The sequence below is a fragment of the Aotus nancymaae genome, unplaced genomic scaffold, assembly GCF_030222135.1.
Source record: "Aotus nancymaae isolate 86718 unplaced genomic scaffold, 86718_ANA_hifiasm-v0.15.2.pri h1tg000048l, whole genome shotgun sequence".
In the NCBI taxonomy this organism is placed as follows: Eukaryota; Metazoa; Chordata; class Mammalia; order Primates; family Aotidae; genus Aotus; species Aotus nancymaae.
In genome coordinates this window covers 6513211-6535404 of record NW_026988462.1, presented here as the reverse complement: position 1 = coordinate 6535404, position 22194 = coordinate 6513211, and the positions used below count along the sequence as shown (strand labels likewise).

The following is a 22194-nucleotide window of genomic DNA, read 5'->3' as shown; positions in this document are numbered from 1 at the left end:
GGAAACCAATGACTTTGTAAACTTTATTCTATGGGATTTTGACCTCAGAAAACTCCCCAAAGCAGACAGCATTCATTTCCGTGCAAAACACTCATCTCTGTACTTGAAAAAGCTAAGCATTTCCTTTGCTTGCTCTTTGCAGCTCCTTGAATAGTAGGAAAAAAGGGTAAACACAAAGCATCTAGAAGAGCTCTGAGAAGAAAACATAGAGGCAGCAAACTGCCCTGATTGATCTACTCACATAAAATCCAAAAACCCAGAGGCTATCTTTAGTGCAAGGCATGTCCACACAAAAATGTTTCCAGTTACTCAGGAAAATCAAATCCTCTTTATGCAAAATGTCTTCAAGGAACAATATTTCATTAGGATTTGAATGGTGAGGGCTCCAGTGAAAGGATCCTCATGCTCTCTTTTGTCAGGTATTTTTGATAAAATGAATAAAATTAAAAGCTCTTTACAGTATAATCATTTTTAAAAGTTTCCTTTCTCCATGATTTTGGAGGATGAGAAATAAAATTAGTATTTAGGAATTTTTTTAAGAAGCTGACTTTGAATAACTTGGATCGTAGTATGACAAGGAAAGGTATAGTGTATGTGAGTGTGAGACTGTGTGAGTGTGTGCATGCATGTGTGCGTGTGTTTCTTTTTTAATTACTGTGCACTCTTTGTGCCCAATAAGTGGACAACACAGAGATGTTACAATTATTTACCAAATTGTAGCCAAAGAATGCTATTTTTATATAAATGTCTGTGATTCGGCACTACTTTTTAAAATTCAGGAACACTCAGTTGTTGTGAACAAAATGTGAGTGCCAGCTCCGATACCTCCTAATGCCACACAGGAGATGCCACTGCTCTCTGCTTCATGGATGAGTAGAGGAAAGAAGATAAGAGGATCCCTTCCAGAATAGGCATCAAATTTTATGTGTTTTTACTGATTTTTGTTTTATCTGCTTGTTCTATCAATTACTGAAGGAGAGGTTTCCACTATGTCGGGAGACGTATTGTTTTGTTTTGTTTTGCAGTAGCTCCCCTTTATCCATGGAGGCTACATTCCGAGATGCCTAGTGCATGCCTGAAACCATCGATAGTGCTAAACCCCATATATACTGTTATTTTCTATACATACATACCTATAATAAAGTTTAATTTGTGAGACACAGTGAGATATTAACAATAACAATAAAATAGGACAATTATAACACAGTAATAAAAGTTATTGAGTGTCATCCCTCTCTCTCTCTCTCAAAAAATATTTTATTCTGTTATACTCACCCTTCTTGCAATTAAGAAGAGACAGAGCGGAATAGCATGAGATTTCATCACACTACTCAGAATGGTGCACAGTGTAAAACTTGTGAATTGTTTGTTTTTAGAATTTTCCATTTAATATTTTTGGACTGCAGTTGAAACCACAGAAAGCTGTGGTTTCAGTTACTCATGGTCAACTGCAGTCTGAATATATTAAATGGAAAATTCTAGAAACAATTGTTTGTGGATAATGTATATATTTCTCATCTATATTTATAGTTAAAATTTCTTTCTTGTGAATTGAGCTTTCATCAGAATAGATAATAATTTCCTGTCTCTACTAACTGTTTTCTGCCTTAAAGTCTATTTCTTTCCAATATTAATGTAGTTACACCAAATTTTTAAAAATATTTAACTGAAATATATTTTTTCATTTTACTTTCAACCTTTCTAAACCTTTATGTTTTAAATGTGTCTCTTATAAACATCACATAGCTAGATTCATTTTTAAATCCAGGATAACAATCTTTTTATTTCAATTGGGACACCTAGTTCAACTAAATATACTAGAAATATTGACATAGTTATTCATTTCTTCTATCTCATTTTGTGATTTCTATTTGTCTCATCTTTTTGGTCTTATTTTTCTTCCTTATTGTGGGTCAATTGAGGATATTTTCTTATTTCACTCCTTTTAGTGTATGGAATCTAATACTGTAGTTTTTATTCTTCTAATTTTAACATGCATCCTAACTTATCAAAGGCCAAGTTTAATTAATACAACAATATCTTTCCCTTTTCTGTAACAATACAAGGACCTTAGAACACTTTAATTCTTATAATTCTCTTCCCAAAGTATATGCTATTATTATGGGATAATTTAGTTTTGTCTTATGTGTGTGTTTTACACAAAACAAAAGTTAAGATTGTTGTTACCGTTTTATACTGGAACTTTTAATATAGAATCAATTACATTTTACCTCTTTCTTTGGTTATCATTCCTTTTGCATAAAACCATCCATTGAAGTCACTTCCTTGGTCTGGAATACATATTATAGGTTTTCCTTTACTGAGAGTTTTATTTGAAAATATCTTTTTGCCCTCATTCTTGAAAGACATTTGTGCTCAATATGTAATTCTAGGTCAACATTTATTTTCTCTGGGTGCACTGATGCTTATATTCCACTGTCTCCTGGTTTCCACTGTTGCTGTTGAGAAGTTTGCTATCAGTTCTCTCTTTGTGAGTAATCTGTATTTTCTTTTAAGCTGCTTTTAGGCTCTTCTTTGTTGTTATCATAATGTGTAGGTATAGATTTCTCTTTTTATTAACTTTGCTTAGAATGTATTGGACTTCCTGAATTTCACGATTGGTTTATTTGTCTTGTCTGGAAAATTCTAAGCCATTATGTGTTCAGGTATTGCTTCACCCTAATTCACTCTCTTTCTCTACTCATTCAGTAACCGATCGGACACGTGAGACTGTCTCGCTCCATCCTCCATATCTCTTAACCTTCCTTTGTCTCTTGCCACATTCAGAATAATGTATTTAGCTATACTTTTCAGTTGATTTAGTCTCTCAGCTTTATTAAACAGCTAAATAAATTAGCTTATTTGCCATTAAACCTATCCACTTAGTTTTTAACTTCAATGATTTTCTTTTTCATTTCTAATACTTAATGAATTAATTTTCAGATATGCTTGGTCCTGTGTTTAATAGTATCTGCCTCCTCATCATTTCTAAATTCTACCTTTTCCATTTTAAACATGTTTATTTTATTTTTTTTTTTTTTGTACTTTAAGTTCTAGGGTACATGTGCAGAACATACAGGTTTGTTACATAAGTATACACGTGCCATGGTGGTTGGCTGCATCCATCACCCTGTTTTCTACATTAGGTATTTCTCCTAATGCTATCCCTCCCCTGTCCGCCTAGCCCCAGTTATCCCTCCCCTAACTCCCCACCTTCCGACAGACCCTGGTGTGTGATGTTCCCCTCCCTGTGTCCATGTGTTCTCATTGTTCAACTCACACCTATGAGCGAGAACATGTGGTGTTAAACATGTTTATTTCATGCTTTGTGTCAGATACTTCTAATATCTGAAGAGTTTGCTGGTCTCATCTGGCATTTCTACAATTTCTTACAAGTGGTGCTTTGTTTCCTTATAGATGTTATGCTTTCTTTGTTTCTGTTGTTTTTTGTGAGTTTATATTCCTTGGAAATTAATCAATAGAAAGTCTGGGTGACCTGTGTTGAAGGGTATTTCTATATCATCTTATCCTAAGGATTTACCCTTGGGAACCCCAGCTCTATGTGATTGGGTGGTGATACTGGCTCATCACACTAGGGAAGCCCTGTATTTTACTCTCCCGTCCTTGCCCCACCCTGCAAATTTAAGGCCATCAAAGCTGAAGGTCATCTGGATCTGGGGAATGTCCTTTGGGCCAAATCCACTCTTAGTACTCTTGTTTTCTTTTCTGGGTCCCCATTTTCACTTAGTTTGGGGCCTTTGAAGGTTTGCTACTTTCTCGCCGACTTGTTGACTCCTACATGCTCCAGTTCGTGTTGCAGTATTAGCTGATCTTAGGAAACGTGCAGGAAAATACACATGTAGGCGTGCACAAGGTAACCCTTCACCAACTCTGAGTTAAGATTGTATTTTAAACTTTTATTTAGATTCAGGGATACACATGCAGGTTTGTTATATAGGTAAATTGCATATCACAAAGGTTTGGTGTACAGATTATTTCGCCAACCAGATTATAAGCCCAGTAGCTAATAGGTAGTTTTTTGTTTTTTGTTTTTTTATCTTCACCTTCCTCCATCTCATCTCCCTCAAGTAAGCCCTGGTGTCTTTTGTTCCCCTCTTTTGTGTCCATGTGTGTTCATCATTCAGTGCCCACTTATAAGTGATAACATGTAGTATTTAATTTTCTGTTCCTGTGTTAGGATAGGAACAGATATTGGCCTCAAGTTCTATCCATGTTGCTGCAAAATACATGACCTCACTTTTTTATGGCTGTGTAATATTTCCTGGTATGTATGTACCACATTTTCTTCATCCAGTCTATTACTGATGGACATTTAGGTTGATATGTGCATGTGTCTTTATGGGAGAATGATTTCTATTCCTTTGCGTACATATCCAGTAATGGGATTGCTGGGTCAAATGTTAATTCTGCTTTGGATTCTTTGAGAAACTGCCAAACTGCTTTTCACAATGGCTAAACTAATTTACATTCCCACCTGCAATGTATCAGCATGCCCTTTTCTCCACAGCCTTGCCAGCATCTTTTACTTGACGGAGCATCATACCATTTTAGAGCAGAGCACTGGAACAGTTAATTTTTTTCTTTTGAGTTACTGTTTCTGATAGGTACTCTAAGAAGCCCTGTTTCATTGGATCATGTGGTAGTTGGTACTATTGGTTAATATCATTCCAGGTTCAGCCCTAAACCTCCAGTTCCATAAAGGCAATAGCCCATCTCAGCAGCCCCAGACCCCTGCCCCAGGCCTGAGCCTATGGCCCCAGGCACCACAGAGTTTCATTCCAATACGTAGGCTCTTGGTGCCACAAACATCTCCAGAACCCATGCTGTTAGGCTTCTTTCATGAGTTATTTTAACTAAAAGATGTCACCTATATCCACAGACACCTTCAGAGAGACAAACTCAGATACATCCTTCATTTTGTCTTCTTGCTAGCACCTAGAAAGAGTCTCCTTCATAGACAGACTACTTACCAACTGATATGGTTTGGCTGTCTCCCCACCCAAATTTAAAACTAAGAAAATAAAAAGAACGTGTGCATTCTATTTTTCTTAAAAGAAAACAAAAAGCACTTTTTAGATGGAGATACAAAACTGGCCATGTCTGTGACGACCTCAGGTGCTAGGTTCCACAAGCAGCAGGCTTGGTCACATGCTGTGGTTCTGCTGTGGGTTGCAGAACCAGAGTGACCTAAACTCTGCAATCGGCAGTTTCTCCTGCAGACCACCCAGACGTCTGCCCAGGCCAAAACTCTGGACCCGATGGGCTAGCGACGTGTCTACTATATACCAGCTAGATAGACTGGCATGGCACACCTGTTTATTTTGTTTCATTTATTTATTCATGAATTTATTCCCTGCCTCAGACAGAGAACAAGCACAGGTAGGGAGGGAAAAGTGTGGCCTCATAAAACCTGCATCTTTGTGGTCCAAATGAAGATGACAGGACTGCGAAAGAAGCCAGCTCCACACAGTTTAGGGATGTGACTCCCTCACCTTCCTTTTCTCATCCCTCCTGATCCCCGTGCAGAGCCCGCCCCAGCCCACCAGATGCACAGCCCCTTTTAATTTGTGCATGGCGCAGCATAAATGCCAAACTCAAAGCTTTGCAAGCGCACAAGCCAAGTTCAAAATCCTGACTGTGTGATTGTGTGCTCATTACCTAATGTCATCTCATTTTCTGTAAAATATTGTTTGTAATGATGATAGAAGCCAATGTGCATAAAGCTCCTAGCTCAGCCATTGTCTGTACTCAGCCTATATATTCTTAACACTAATGATAATAATAGCAATAACAATCATAGATTAAGCTTGGCTGTTATTCTTATTAATCACATTAATAAATACAAAGTCTAATGCCACATATTCTCACTTGTAATTGGGAGCTAAATAATGTGTGCATGTGGACATAGAGTGTGGAGTAATAGGCCCTGGAGGCTTGGAAGGGTAGCAGAGTGGGAGGCGTGTCAAGAGTGAGAATGCAAAGGGTACAATGCAATGTACAATATTCATGGCATAATTACACTAATAACCCAGACTTCATCCCTATGCAATATGTCCATGTAACAAGATTGCACTTGAACCCTTTAAATTTGTACAAATAAAAAAATCTCAAGAACATTCAAGTACAAAGATTTCAATTATTCAATAGGAAATAGTAGTTTTTTAAAAGATTTATTTATTTATTCAATAAGCCTTTAACCCAAAGCCTAGAGGTAAACACACTCTCCCCAGCCTTAGTCTTTACAGGAAGTGGCTGATATGGCTTCACACTGCAGCATTTACGATGAGCTAAAGCTACTAAATAAAGCTTTTCTCAGCACATTTAGGACTAGTCGCTGAGGACTAGAAGAGAACTGCAAGCTAATGCTGGCTCCTGGCGTTGTTGTTGAATAAAGTTAACTCTGGAGCTTCTTTCCGAGTTACAGCCACATAGCAAGATGACAATGGAAAGTCCCATGGTGAACATTTGGGAAGCCGATAAGAGATTCAAGTTATATGAAGGTATTCAGGAAGGGTGCAGCTAAATGGTGGATGAAAATAACCTAGAGGAATGATGGCATACAGAGAGGCAGGGACCCATGACATCCCCAGTGACTCATTTCTGAGAGCAGCGTACATGCCTGTGGCCTCACGTCACCACCGAGAACCACCTCTGAAAGCCTTAAAAAAAAATTCAAGCCAGGCAAGGTAGAAATACTGGTAGAGGACACGAAAACCCCAAATTAGATGGCTGAATTGAATATGAAGGTGAACAGCATTTGAAATAGCCTTTTATAAAAATTCCCTTGAAGGTGAACACAGGGACGAGTTACCAGCTGTAATTTAACTATAAAATGATCAGCACTTCGAGAGTAGGTTTGACTATGGGGAATGACAGCCACAAGAAGAATCTTGCAGTTATTTTTATCTTCCCTCATCTTGACCCCTGTCCTTTTAAAAAAAAATAAGAGAAACAGAGGCACAAATTTAAGATTTATGGCACAAAGATAACAGATAAGAGGCCGAGGAACCAGAACAAGACCTGGGTTTTTTTTTCTTTCTGTTCCAGATTTATGTCCACTAATTGTCCCATCTCAGAAAATGCAGCATAGTTCCAGATTAAATCAGAATCTGCTTGACAGCCCGTAGTAGTTCACCAAATAATAATAATGACACACCACGTTTGTGAAGTGCGTGAGGATAGACAACAGGTTTTCACATCCCGTATCTCATTTGTAAAGCTTGAAACAACTGGAACCAGCAATTTGATGTTTCTTTCCCTTGAAGAGACTCCCAGGGCTGGCTTTCTGTTCCCAGGGGCCTAACGTTAGAATCCTCTTGGCGCCTGGGATGTTTCTACTGCCATCAAAGGTCAAACAGGAGGTGAACAGGCGTTTTAGGGGCTTACTGCTATTTTGTCTCTTTGTTTTTCATAGTACTTTAAGATCCTCTTTTGGGGGAAAGGAAAAGGGAGGGAGGGAGAGAGGAGGAAGGGAACAAGAGAAGAAAGGAGGAAGATATGTTCCTTTCTGACACCAGGACTATTTTTAGTGCCCAGAGCAACTTCACAGAATTCTGTGATGAAGCCTGGAGAAGAACACGGCTCACTCATTTGTGCTCACTCCAAAGGGAGTAAAGAAAGGAACTTGGTGAAAGGCAGGGCAGAGGGCAGTCGGTCTGGGTGCCAGTAACTATTGTGTGCTCCCAGAACATTAAATCAACGATGCACCTGAGTTTGCTTTTCATTAATCACTGTTATATTCTCAAAGACTGCTGATCACGGGAATTTGGGATTCAAGGTCCTCATTTTATAAGCTCTTCCTATATACTGATAGTATAATATCAGGTAAATTATTTTTGGTTGAACTGATGATTAGGAGTTAAAGCTATGGCTCTATTGATTTAAAACAATAAGAAGCTTTCAGCACAAGTTATTTAAAAGGCTCGCGGGAATTGTAAAAAGCCCCTCCAGGATTACCGGCTTTTGGTTAAAATCCCTATTACATATTTTTGTCTTCTGGGTTCAAATAATTGCATTTTCCTGGATTGAGGTCAGCTTCTTTCCAACCCTTTTGACCCGTGTGACCCAAAGAGCTCTTTGGTTTACCATGTTTGGCTTTGAGCTGGCTCACACCAAATCTAAAAGCAAGATAGTTTGTTTGGGTAAGTAGAGCAAGGCGACAGTGAGACCAGAGCCTGATCCTTAGAAGCACTGGCCATGACCTCCTCCCCTCAAAGACGCTCCCTTGTGGTGTTCACATGAGGAACCCAGTAAGATAGCATCGAGCCAGGCATTCAGATTCGCCATCACCAGGGACGAACAATTCCAAACATTTCCAAACATTTGTTCTATATTCAGGGATGTTTAGAGTTGGAAGGGATGTGAACGTTCATCTCCATGCCCTCACTTCACCAATGAGAACACCAAAATCCAGAAAGATGAAATAGCCAAAATCACAGGCTTAGTGCTAAGATTTTTTTTTTTTTTTGGCTTATTAACTTCCAGCCCAATAATGTATCCAGTAATGCAGTTTTTAAAAGAATGTCATGCTGCTTGTAGTAAGCATATATTTAATTATATTTTCTTCCACTAAGATCAGGAATTTTTGGTGTGCTTTGCCCACACACACACATACACATTCCAAAATAAAGAATTACCTTATCTTATTTATCTTCCCTCATCTTGACTCCTCTCCTCCTAAAATAATAGGAGAAACAGAGGAACAAAGTATAGATTTATGGCACAAAGACAGCAGATCAGAGGCACAGAAATAAGGAACCAGAACAAGACCTAGGGTTTTTTTTTTATTTCTGGAACAGAAATAAAATTATTTCACAAAATTATAATCACAAAGAAAAATAAAGTAGAATCAAACTCCTCGGATTCACTGTCCACTTTCACAAACAAGATGGATCCTTTTTTCCTGATAGACTTTATTTTCTTAGAGCAGTTTTAGGCTCACAGCAAAAGTCTGCCCCCACATAAACACAGCCTTCCCCACGATCACAAGATGTTCCGTTTGTTACCATTAAGAAACCTACGTTAACTATGCTTTTCATCCAAACTCATTTAAAATTAGCTGTTAAGAGAAATCCTATGGCCTACCTGTTGTCACTTTGTAGTGAAAACACAGAAAATGTGCTAGAAACCTTAGTGAGTCCTTTAGCCTTTCCTCTTTTTTTTTCTTTTTTTTTTTTTTTTTTTTTTTTTTTTTTTGTTTTTGAGACGAGTCTTGCTCTGTTGCCAGGCTAGGGTGCAGTAGCTCAATCTCGGCTCACTGCAACCTCCGTTTCCCAGGTTCAAGCGAATCTCCTGCCTCAGCCTCCCGAGTAGCTGAGACTACAGGCACATGGCACCACGCCCAGCTACGTTTTTGGATTTTAGTAGAGATGGGGTTTCGCCATGTTGGCCAGAATGGTCTCAATCTGCTGACCTCATGTTCTGCCCGCCTCGGCCTCCCAAAGTGCTGGGATTACAGGCGTGAGCCACCGCGACCAGCCCACCTTTCCTCCTTTAGTTAAATGGCGGGAAACAACTCAGGTCAGTGAAATTAAAAGAGGAGATTTGAGGAGTCTTTACAGCTTGCAAACACAGGCACTGGTGGGTAATGAAAACTAAGTCAGAGTAACTTTTTCCCTCCTGTTATGAGACAATCTATTGTAGAAATGCAAGCTTGGGAAAAGGAGGGTCTACCTCCAGCTCCCGCACTGATATCTTATCAACAATAACGTTCTCAAGGGACTTTGACAGCTAAATATGTAGGTAGTTTAGCGTCTATCAGCACCAACGTGAGATAGCAAATATTCTCAGGCTATTTCTGGGACTCCCGTGTTCCAAGGCATAGAGGGGGGAATTTGTTATCTTTTTCTCCACATGCGTGATTTCATGCATAAATTTAAAAATAAGGACCGCTGCCTTCTGCTGGAGCCAGACCGTTCACGTAGCTGTAACGGTTTTACTCGCTGTGTGTTGGCGGATGTACTTTTTCCCCTCTGTGTCAGCAAACTGCGTAGCAGACGGGGCTTGGAGACTGCTGGAATTTCGTGGAGGTGATTAATTACAGAGCATCTCGTGACAGATGTTTTCCTCTTCTCCGTTTTGTGGGCCTTTTCATCTCTTTCCCAGCTCTTCTCTTCTTCTCTATCCTCTGCACTCACCACGTCCCCCTTGCTACCGCCCAGCTGTGGCTTCTCTCAGGAAATTCTAGGCCACAACACAAGAAAAAAAGGTGTTTTTATATCACGGTTCATTTACTGCAGTCAGAGCAAAAAAAACGAAAGCAAAACATTCAAAAAATGCCAAGCACTTGGAGGAATGTCTACTCACGAAACTGATGCTTTAATCTGACCCTGATCCCCTGTTCAGGAGTTTCACTGTTACAGTAACCCTGAGGTAGTCACACCGACTGAAAATATAGATTCAAAGTGAGTGGGTCGGAGTACTTTGTGAGAGGTTTTCGTATTTGTTTTTTCACTTTATTAACAGGAAGTGTGATACCCAGTAAAAAAAAAAAAAAAAAAAAGTCACCACTTCTTAAAAAATGGAATCTAAGTGCAAATAGTTTCACCCACTTTTCTCTTTCCTTAAATAGCTTCAGTGCCTCCTTTTCTTAGGACAGGAGTTTAACTGAGAGATTTCCTGGAAGAAGAAACAGGGCCATATTGCACACCTGGAAATGGTAAAACTGCCTTCTTCGACCAAGCATGCTTCCTCACCCTTCCCCCTGATTTTGTTGGGAGAGAAAATAGAAAAGGGTGATCTTTCCTGCTTCCTAGAGATCGCTTACAAAGCCAGCAGTAGAGAAGGCTCTGTGGCTGTTGTCTCAAAGGATTCCTCTGCACGTTAGACCAGCATTCGGGATATGTGGGACTTGGATCATTTACATGAGAAACTTATTAAAATACTGATTCCCAAGGGCCAACCCAGGGCCACACTGTCAGCCAAGGTGGACAGGGAACAGCAAATCTGTGTTTCTAACAACCTCACCTGTGATCCCGATAGATACCGCCTCACATGCAAAGTAGACTGCTACTGCCTTTGAGAACCTACCTTTTCCATCTTTCCATGCCCAGTGCCAATGTGTGTTTCTTGGAAGAATGACTACTCTTAATTAGACATGTAAAATGACTTCGTGGCTCATGCATGAATTCACCCTAAAGCGAGGTTTCCAGTGCAAAGAGGGAAAAGCCACACAAAGACTTCTTGGGATACTGGATCAAGCTTTGCTTTCTGGCTGCTCTGTCGTTGGTCTCGCTCATGTTGGCTGCAGTCTGATGTCACTGCTCTGTGTTTGTCAGGAGCAGACGTGAAGAGACCCCGTCAACAGCCAGCAGCATGGCCCTGCCTCCTGGAAGTCTTTCTAGGAAGCAATTGTATATACATTATAAACAAACAAATAATATTTCTGAACTGTATGTTAGTCACTGCACTGAGTATTTCAGGGAAGGAAAAGGGGGCTCACTCCAGTCTGTTGCTCCACATCCACTGGGGAAGTGGGAGGGGATGCTGGCCAGGAAGCCAGGAGCCCTGGCTCTAGTCCCACTGCGGCCCCTGCATCACGATGTGACCTTGGACAGGTCACTTCCTGTCACTGAGCCTTGGTTTGCTCTTCGTTAAAACAAGGGGCGAACTGCAGAGGCTCTACAGTCCCTTTGAGTGAGAGGATCGTGAGTTTCTGTGCAGGTGTGGAATGTGTTTGCTGTAACCCCTCTGAACATTGACCAGTGGGTCCTCATCACACTCTGGAGCTCCTCAGGAAGAACCCCGGAGGGCTGAAATAGAGTTGCTGAGATGCTTCCTACCAACACTGGAGCTCTCTGCTTTATTTCCCTTTTGAAAGAGCTGGTTAATATCTTTTAGGGTATGATTTGTATTTCTTTCTTGCCCAAAATGGAGCCGGAGAGGGACAAAATAAAGAAACTAAAATTTCCTCAACAATGTCCAAAAGGAACAGAAGTGCAGCTTAAAATTTAAGCTCCTGAAAACATTTGGCAAAACACTGGGTTCTCCCTGCATGTTCAACGTTAGGAATTTTCACATGAGCTCACAGTGTTCCCAGGGCCCACCGCACCCTGGGCCCCTCACATCCTCCACCTCGAACGATGCCGTTCCCAGCAGCGGATCTGCGCCTCACAGCACCGTCTGCAGCTGCCATTTGCTTAGTCTGGGAGACGTCCAATTCCTCCCTCAGGAGAGAATCACGCTTTCATTTTCCTTTTGAGGTAGCATGTCCCAAATTACACAGCCAAGGTCTTCATCCCAGGGGGAGGTTTATTCTCCACAGGATCTGCAGACAGTGAGAAAATGTATCTGATCTTGAAAACTGTGGATGAACAATTGTCTAAACGTAATTGAAATTCATGTGTTTCCAGATGAAAATTGACCTCCATTCACAATGTGGGGTGAATGGGACGCATTTAGGAGACTCATAAAGTCTTGAGTTGTCCAAATAATTTCCCAATCCAATGTTGCCTCCTCTTCTCTTACCTCGGTCCTATTTGGGACAAAAAAAAAAAATCCCTGGGTCAGAAATTTTGCCCATTCCCATAAATATGACTTTTTGAACCTCCCAAGAGGCAGAAAAGAAGCCAAATGTGATTACTCAACCTCTAAAGTTTCATCATGTGGTGATTCATCAAAGGAGCTGAAGGTACTGAGCATTGCTGAACTTGAATAAGCCTTCCAAGAGGCTCCTAGCACGTTGCTTTCATGAAGAAAGAACGATGCTTGAAAGGGAGTTTCACACTGGGACAGAGCGGCTGTGCTGCCTGCTTTTTCTGTGTTCCCTCGATCAGAATTAGTAGCTCCCTGAATAAATTTAATCCCACCTTTCCTCTTCTTTCTCATATTAGCAATTCTTCTGGAAAAAAACACAACCCTTGCCTGTGTTATGCCTGCCTAGTAATAATTTTTAAGATCATCTTCAAAGATCATGGGGCCAGCAAAATTTTTACCGTGTTTAAAGCCCCTGCTTGGCCACTGGCCAAGTGACCTTGGGCGAGTCAGTTAGTTTCTCTGAGCAGCTAACTCAGCAACTCTCAGTCTTGACTGTACATCAGAATTACCTGGGGAACATTAATAAATACTGATGCCTGGGCCTCATCTTTAGAGATGTTGATCTATTTGGCCTGGCATCTGTATTTGGAAAGCTTCCTTGGCATTTCCAGTGTGCAGCCAAGGTTGCTAGCCATTTCCCCAAGTCCTTATTTATCAAAATGCGATTCTTAAACTGGCAGCATCAGCATCACCTGGACACTTGTTAAAAATGAAGAATCTCAGGTCCCACCCCAGGCCTGCAGCATTTGTAGGTACATCATGCTAAGAGAAGCACAGCTCAAATCCTTGTCTGTTAAAGGAGGATGATAATAGTCGATATGCAATGAGCTGTGTGCTCCATGCTTTCCCTGTGTCATCTCAAAAGGGTACAGAGGAGAAACTGCACATTCATGTAGATATCTCTTAAGACCTTAGCCTATTTCAAAAAGCTCTGGTTATGAAATCTGGTGGGTTTGTTGGGTTGGTCTTTTGTCCTTTTATGTGGGTTTCTTAAGAGGCTGATTGTTACATTGATGTCGCCATAAAAACTGTTCTACCAGCTTAGTATCTTCCTCTGGTCTCAGAAATTGGGACTCTCTCCAAATATTTAATAAAATTTGCCTCCTTTTTCTATCATTTTGGATCGATTTGGGGGTTCTACATCATCTCTAACTGGCAGACTCAGGAAACTGTATGCAGTGGTTTTTAGATGGGGACTAACAAAATAGGCAAACCGGAAGCTATATGAGTTGGGCTCAGCTAGTCAGACAAGTTTCTTTGTAACAATCAGCAAACTATCACCCACGGGCCAAGCCACCTATTTTAATAAATAAAGCTTTATTGGATCACAGCCCTGCTCATTCATTTAGATATTGTCTAATGCTGTACTGACAGTACAATAGCAGCACTCGGTCGTCGTGATAGAGACCCTATGGCCTGCAAAGCCTAAAATAATACTACCTAGCCTTTTAGACAGGAAGTTTCCCCATCCCTGGTTTAGAGCAACCCCTAAATGAGGCCAGGGTTGAGTGTTTGCTGATCATCTGGGCCCATAGTTTTACTTGGTTCCTTAGCCCAATGTATGCTCCTAATCCCAAGCAGATTTTCAGTAGCTGTGTGGTTACATGGAGCCAGGCAGAGGGCCCAGAACCGATCTATCTGCATTGTAGGCACAGATAAGAAAAAAGGGAGGTTCATCTTTGTCTGAGGACAGCAGCATTTGTCTGTCAAGTTGTCAGAAATATTGTTTGATTGTCCACCTAAAATGTTCCTTTCATAAATTCATGCATTTCCAAACACTATTAGAAAGGACCCTAATATGAAAATCCTGAGTTAAACCTGGGAACACAAAGATTTTTAGACAAGATGAAAAGCAAGGATCACTACTTAGAAAAAGTAAAAGGTAAATTAATTTGGTTACCAGCCTTTGTCAAGCAAGAGATTTCTTCCTCAGGGAAGGTTTTAAGCACTTGGAATATAGATATTAAGCAGATTTTGGATTATATCAAAGAGTTTCTAAACTAAAAGCATGTGCTCTTCTCTCTCTCTCTTTCTCTCTCTCTCTTTTTTTTTTTTTTTGTTCTTGTCAATGAGCTCTGGAGAAATCTAGAGTCATGTAAGATTTTATCCCTGCTCTCCATCTGAGAATCAGTCATTGCAAACTATGAGGCAGTAATGCTTTGTGCAACAGGAATTAAAGAAGGGAGAGATGGATAAGGGTAGACGAAAAGAATCTCCCCACACAGGTTCTAGAAACTGGACGTTGCTTTGACTATGATCTGATATTTAAAAACCTAATTTTTTCTTTGATAATTCTTTTGATTCCCTTCTCTTATCCTAGTTTGGCTTTGGTTTCTTCTAGTAAGTGTTTATGAGGCCAAAAAGTTGGTCATTGGGGGGTTTAACAAGGCCCATGGACAGCAGCTGGATTAAGCTGAACTGTAGTAATTAGCTATCACCTCATCTTATTCCAATAGTGCTTCTAGATCCTCATGATGAAAATTGTGGAAGTTCCAAGTAGGGGGAATAAAAGATTCCTCAAGGATCTAGAAATAGAAATACCATTTGACCCTGCAATCCCATTACTGGGTATATACCCAAAGGATTATAAATCATTATACTATAAAGACACATGCACATATATGTTCATTGCAGCACTGTTTACAATAACAACGACTTGAAACCAACCCAAATGCCCATCAATGATAGACTGGATAAAGAAAATGTGGCACATATACACCGTGGAATATCATACAGCCATAAAAAAGGATGAGTTCATGTCCTTTGCAGAGACATGGATGAAACTGGAAACCATCATTCTTGGCAAACTGACACAAGAACAGAAAACAAAACACTGCATGTTCTCACTCATAAGTGGGTGTTGAACAATGAGAACACATGGACACAGGGAGGGGAACATCACACACTGGGGACTGTTGGGATGTGGGAGAGCTAGGGGAGGGATAACAGGGAGTGGGGAGATTGGGGAAGGATAACATTAGGAGAAATACCTAATGTAGATGACAGGGCGATGGATGCAGCAAACCACCATGATACGTGTATGCCTCTGTAACAGTCCTGCACAATCTGCACACGTACCCCAGAACTTAAAGTATAACTTAAAAAAAAAAAGAAAGAAAGAAAGAAAGAAAAAGATACCAGCAGTCTTGGGTCTCACAGATTGTTCAAATTATATTCTTGCTGTTCCATTTTGCAAGTTTTTATCAAAATGGAAAATGTGAAGACTTTGCCTAATCTCTCTGTACATAGTTTTTGTTGCCAGTTTATTCTCTCTGGTGTGGGGCTGGCTCAGCTGTTGGTCTCTGGCACGGAGATACCAAAATGCAGCTAATCTGCCTTCTGAGCAGAACTCGAAACGTGTGACTTAAAAACTTACAATAGCTTCATAGAAATAATGATGCCCTTGTGTCAAATTGTTGCAAGAAGGAGATTATTTTTTCTAAAAGGTTTTTGTTTCTTTGCAATGTTCTGGAATTTTTTATAAACAAAATCAGTTTGGTGGTTTTGAGTGAATTGACCAGTAATGAGTTTTGCTATGAGTGAATTTGATGTCAGGAGATTGCAAGAGAAGCAACAGATGTGAGGATCTCTGTTTACAAGAAAGACACTTTTCTCTTTGGCCACTGCCTGTGAGTTATGAGAGAGGTTAACATTTTCTTTTCTCTGTATGTTTACATAAAGTTTCTGGAAATCATTGCGAGGATTCTGTACATGACAAGATTTTCCCAGGGGCGACAGATGAGGGATTTAGAGATGAAATTGGTCTGTGCATCAGGGATGGGAAAGGATTCCAGGGTCTTCATCTGTTTTATGAATTAATATTGGTATACATTACCCTCTTAATATAGCGCTGAGCCAGGAAGTCTTGTGAGCCACAAGTTAACTGTAAAATACTCAGGGCCTCCCTTAATTTTTACTATAAATTTCTTCCACTTCATTTCTAACTTTGAACTTTTAGGTAAAGATAGTTTCTTGACTCATATTTTGCCCTTTTCCAGATTATGCATTAGATGCAGTCATGGCCATAAATCTCACTAATGGCCAGTGCTCTCCGGCATCCTATGGTCAGCATCTGAGTGTGCAGGCTCTCTGTGCTAATCCTGGGTTTCCAGTCAGTCATAAAAACAGCAGCTTAAGAAAGTTTGTGTTTATCCCCTCTTGTCAAACCAAGATAAACCCAATTTTAGAGGGTGTACAGTTCCTATCCCTTCCTAGTGAATCCCAAAAGGAAATCGGTGCAACAATGCATTGTCCTTTAGTGGCACTTCATACATTTTCCTGAGAACTTGTGGCCAAAGTAGTAAATGAAATGTGTAAGACATTGTGCAGTTTTCAACGCACGTCGACTCATCTTTCTCAATCCCTGCAATAACCCTGAGAGTGAGGCATTCTCTCTGTCTTACTCATCAGGAAACTGAAGTCCATGGAAGCTAAGTATGTTTCCCTGCGATTGCACAGCTAAGCAGCAGAGGTAGGAATCAAGTTCACATCCTCTGACTCCAAACCTATGAGCATGGCTGTGCTTCACTAGTGTTTATTTACAAAGCAACAGGCAACTGGAGACCATTGTTTGCTGGCCCCTGCCTTAAAACAATGACTTTCAACTTCAGCTGTACATTACAGCCACCTGAGGAACATCAGGAAATACCTGTGCCCCCTGGCTCTTCCCTATAATAACCAAATCTTTCTACAGTAGAGTACAGGTGTCAGTATAAATGTTTAAAGCATGCCATGAAATTCTAGTGTGAAGGCAAGATGGAGGACCACTGTCCCAGATTTGGAAACAGTGGCTTTCAAATTATGGTTCCAGAGCTTTAAGCTCTGCCCTTTATTTCCCCTCCCTAAACCCCAGAGTCTTCATCTTTGAAAAGAGTAATATGAATATTTATACCTAATTTATAGCTAATTGATGGTGATTGGATGATTAGAGTTATGGGAAGGCAGTCAAACTATGAGACACCATGCAAATGTAGCGATTGATTAATACTGTGACTGTACCTAACTCTTCAGAGGTGGAAGTACATGCAGTTATTATTCATGGGCTTGGTCCATGACTCTCCACTTAGGAGTGTGCTGTGGCCCAAAGGGTTACTGCTAAGCATAATCTAGAAAGTACTTGAGAGTGAGTTGTCTTATCCTTACCAAAACCGTGTTGGTTCTGCCTCTAAAGGGCAACAGCGCTATAAAGGGAAGAAAGCAGGATCAGAAAGAAGTCCCTGTGGAGATAAGATGATAGAGAGGTTACTACCATACAAAAGCAGGAAAAAAAGCCGTTCAAATTAAGGTTGGTAGGATATGCTGAATGTCCACAAACCCTTATAGAAGTGGACAAAGTAAACCATGTACCCTCCTGGGATCTTTTTCCAGGAGTCTCCAAGCCACACTGGGTGGTACACCTTGATGTATAATCCCTACCAAGAAGTAGTATCAGCTACAATCACAAACATATTCAAAAAGGTCTAGAGACCTTGATGAGTAACACACACAATGTGTTAGACAATCTGGGACACTTCAGAAGCAAATTTACAGTCTTTTAGGTTTGACATCTAATAGGATAAATAGTTAACTTAAAATGTCCCTTAAACCCTGCTTTAGAATATATAGTCCTGAAAGAACCGGGATCTAACAGTAGGGTGGACTCTTGAGTTCTTGTGAGACAAAAACCAAGACACTTTGCAAGCTATCTGTTGTTTTATAAGTGTGTGGATTTGAGCTGAATGTTTCTGAAATAAAGACCCTTTGGGAATCAACTATCTTACAGAGACTCCAGAGTTATTATCTGAACTTGAGGGAAAACATCCATGCCAAAATCAGCACCATCTGTTAAATTCCCTTGTCGTTCTCTTTCCATCTTACTGAAAGATCCTGCTCTCTTCACTGTTGTGATTTTTTTTTTTCATTCTTGTTTGGTCATCTGCAGCATAAAGGGTGCAGAGAGGAGAGTCAGAGAGAGATGTGTCAATCTTTACTTGGTCAGAGACCCAGGAAGTGTTAGTCAGGCATTTTCTTATGTAAATTAGATAGTCCTTTTTGTGAGTAAAATACCCCGCTAAACATTTTGCTGGTAGATGCTGGGAAAATGTTGAGGCAGGTTAAAATGAGCCATGACACACCAGAACTGCAGGTGTAACATGCAGAGTCCAGTGAGGGGGATTACCTCCTGTTCTCCTGCTAGCTTTGCTGTAATGGTTCAATCCCAAAGGATAAATCTAGGCTGCTTTTCTCAGGGCAGTATAACTGCCTTACTACATAGATCTGTTGAAATATGAACCAAGCAGGGTGTGAACTAGCTCAAAATATGCTGATTTCCAGATGTTTTTTGATTCCCCCAACACTGATTGCCCCCAAAGACCATCCTGAGTTGTGGATGCCAGTGATTCCTCGTGTTTCTTTCCATGATCAAGGCAATAATTTTAAAGCCCCGTAGTCTTTCTCATGAGCCTGTGTCTGGGTCTTGTCTAGGTCATATTTTACTTCTCAGTATGAAAATTGCAGAGTCTCACTGGATTGCGCTGTAAAATATCTGCACGTCGATAGCGGTTTTTTAATCTGTTGCTCTTCCCAGGATGGAGAACCTTTCAGAAATATGAATGAAGGGTTGGTGCTCAATATAATGACCTTCCATGAAAGAGAGGTCATGGAATATCTGATATCTACTTTCTCTGTAACAACAACAAGAAAAAAAAAGGAAAAAAAAGTAAATGTGAGCAGAGCATGTCTTAGGGAAAGTAATCAAAATGCAAAATCATTGAATTTATGTTTACAGAAGGAAAAAAACATCATTTGTGAAGCAGACTTACCACTCACACTATTATTGCATTCCGAAAGTTCATTCTCTTAAGAATGTAAAAAATAAAATAAATCCAGAGTATGCATACATTGGGGATCACAAATGCTAATGTTCCTAGGAGGTTCTTTTGAATCTGTTTTATGATAGCTCAGTAAAATAAAGGCTTATAGAAACCCTTATAAGTGGTGAGTTAAATGACTACCACTAGAAAGGGGTACCACAAGGTGGAAAGAATTTTTACACCTCCTTCTACTTTCACCCTGTTCAGAGACAAATCTGTGGCCACCAAGCTCGGCATCCCCTGAGCCTTTGAAGCAACATGTTTGCCATCATTTCTTATGAGAACTCTTTAGAGAGAACTCTTTCAAAAGACCTGGATCTGGGTTCACATGGCAGCTCTGACTCATATTGGGAGCTTCATATACTGAAGCCTCAATGTTCTCATCTGTAGGATGCTATAAATAGCATGTGAAAAGTCCATCATCGAATAAAACCGTAAATTTTGTTTCATCTAAATTCACACCCTGGTTAGGTGTGAGGGCAGAGTCAGGACTTGGAGCTGGCTGGGCTAGTAACAAAGATAGTGCATTTAATTCATGACATACTTTTTTTTTTTGAGGTGGAATTTCCCTCTTTCCTCCAGGCTGGAGTGCAGTGGCGCGATCTCAGCTCATCACAACCTCCACCTCCCGGGTTCACGCAATTCTACTGCCTCAGCCTCCCGAGTAGCTGGGATTACAGGCATGCACCACCATGCCCAGCTAAGTTTTGCATTTTAGATAGAGACAGGGTTTCATTATGTTGGCCAGGCTGGTCTCAATCCCCTGACCTCAAGTGATCCACCTGTCTCAGCCTCCCAAAGTGCTGGAATTACAGGTGTAATTCATGGTATACTTAAAAAGGTAGTTGTAACTGTGTTTTTCAAATTAATCAGATCTACATTTAAATGATAATACCCAATGGGAGAAGACATGGAAAGCCCTCGGAACTGGGCCTAGTGCACAGTGAGGCACCTGTGAAGATTCGCACCCATTTTCCCACCTCTTCACGCCTGTGCCATCTGCCAGGTCGTCCGTCTCATGAAGCACCTGAGGCATTCCGTGACCTTCGATGGCATGTGATAAGTTTGGACAAAGGTGACTCGCGTGCATTAAGACTTTCTGCCACAGTGATTGCTGCTGCGTCCTTTCCCTTGCTTACATGTTGTCTCTGCATTGCTGTGGATTTCTTTTCATGAGCATTGTGATTGAGGTTCTTCCTTAGTAATGATCATTTTAAAAAACAGAAACCAAACTTAGATGGTAAGTGCTCACTTTTGGGTCACAGATGTGACAGATAATCACAGCTTCTTCCAGGGATTGTTAATTAGTCATTTCCTAGTAATCTCCAGGGATTACTAATTCCAGAGATTCCTGATCTGCTTCTGGGTGTGGCTGACACCAGAGAGTTTGGGGGAACCCACAAGCAGCACCCAAGGCAAACGAGGATAGAGAACCCACTGCTCCAGGAGCAGAGGTGACCGATCCTGCTTGCTAGCACCACCTCTGCAGAGAGCAGAAACTCCTGGCTGCCGGATTCTGCCTGCCTCCCTCTACCCCAAGTGACATCCTTGAATTCATGCCACTCCTGTAGAGACTTACTGCATCTACCAGATTCAGTAATTTGGCCATTCTTGGTCCTGAGGTTTTCTGACCAGCTATGGTCCGTTTTTCCCAAGTGCTCCAACATGAAATCAGTGAACTCTATCGAGGGCAAGTGTGCTCTGAGGAAACCATACCAGTGATGGCCTCTACTGAGACCTAGCCATCTGCCATGAATGAATATATTCATTCATTTAATCCAGATAACAATCTTGAATTTTACAGATAAGGAAACGGAGTCAGAGTGGCCAGAAGAAATTTCATCCATTTTAGAAGTCTGTAGTAAACCCTTGTAAAATGCCTTGAGGAGAACCCACAGCCAGGAATTGGTTTCTCTGTCACATACTTGAGGCTGAATTAGGGACTGAGTCATGGTGAGAGATGGCTAATGTTTTGGAAATGGCCCTAATATCGAGGGAGTCAGCTTTCTGTCTTGCCATTGCGATAGCTGGGGAAGGGAGTGAGGTCGTGATCTCTGTCTGGAATGAGGCATCATGCTCTAGCCATTGACCTAGGTGGGTAAATCCTGAATCAGTTAGTTAAAGGCTATTACCACGGGTGCAGTGTGAAGGAGTATTATTTTAGGAGATGTTTGTTTGTTTGTTTAAGAGACAGGCTCTTGCTCTGTCACCCATGCTGGAGTACAGTGGTGCAAACATGGCTCAGTGCAACCTCAAACTCCCAGGCTCAAGCAATACTCCAGCCTCAGCCCCCCAAGTAGCTAAGATTACAGGCGTGTGCCACCACACCCATCTAATTCTTGTATTTTTTGTAGAGACAGGATTTCGCCTTGTTGTCCAGGCTGGTCTTGAACTCCTGAGCTCAGCAATTTGCCCACCTCAGCCTCCCGAAGTGCTAGGATTACAGGTGTGAGCCACCTCTCCTGGCCTGTTTTAGGAGTTTTCTTTCCCAATCGCTCCCTTCCTAAGACTCGCTGTCATTCATAAGTTACACAATGTTACTTATCTCTTTGACTACTCACTGGGGGCCTGGGATAGTCAGGGATACAGCCTCAGGAAATTTACTGCTAAAGAGAAAATATGTTGAATGTGAATCTTTTGCAACTTAGGATCACTGTTATATTGGAACTGTGAGAACCGAAATGCATGAAAAGATCAAAAGGGCGGAAGGGCGATGCTCTCTGTAGGTCAAAGTAGTAAAATAAAAGTGAGCTGAAATGCAGTGAAAGAGTAGTACTTTCGCTCTAAA

General features: G+C 40.9%; 1 protein-coding gene across 2 annotated transcripts in view; it reads left to right on the top strand.

Moving 5' to 3' along the window:
* Positions 1–22194, top strand: part of GPC6 (glypican 6) — a 1165513-nt gene that overhangs the window by 1080884 nt on the left and 62435 nt on the right. The window lies entirely within an intron of this gene.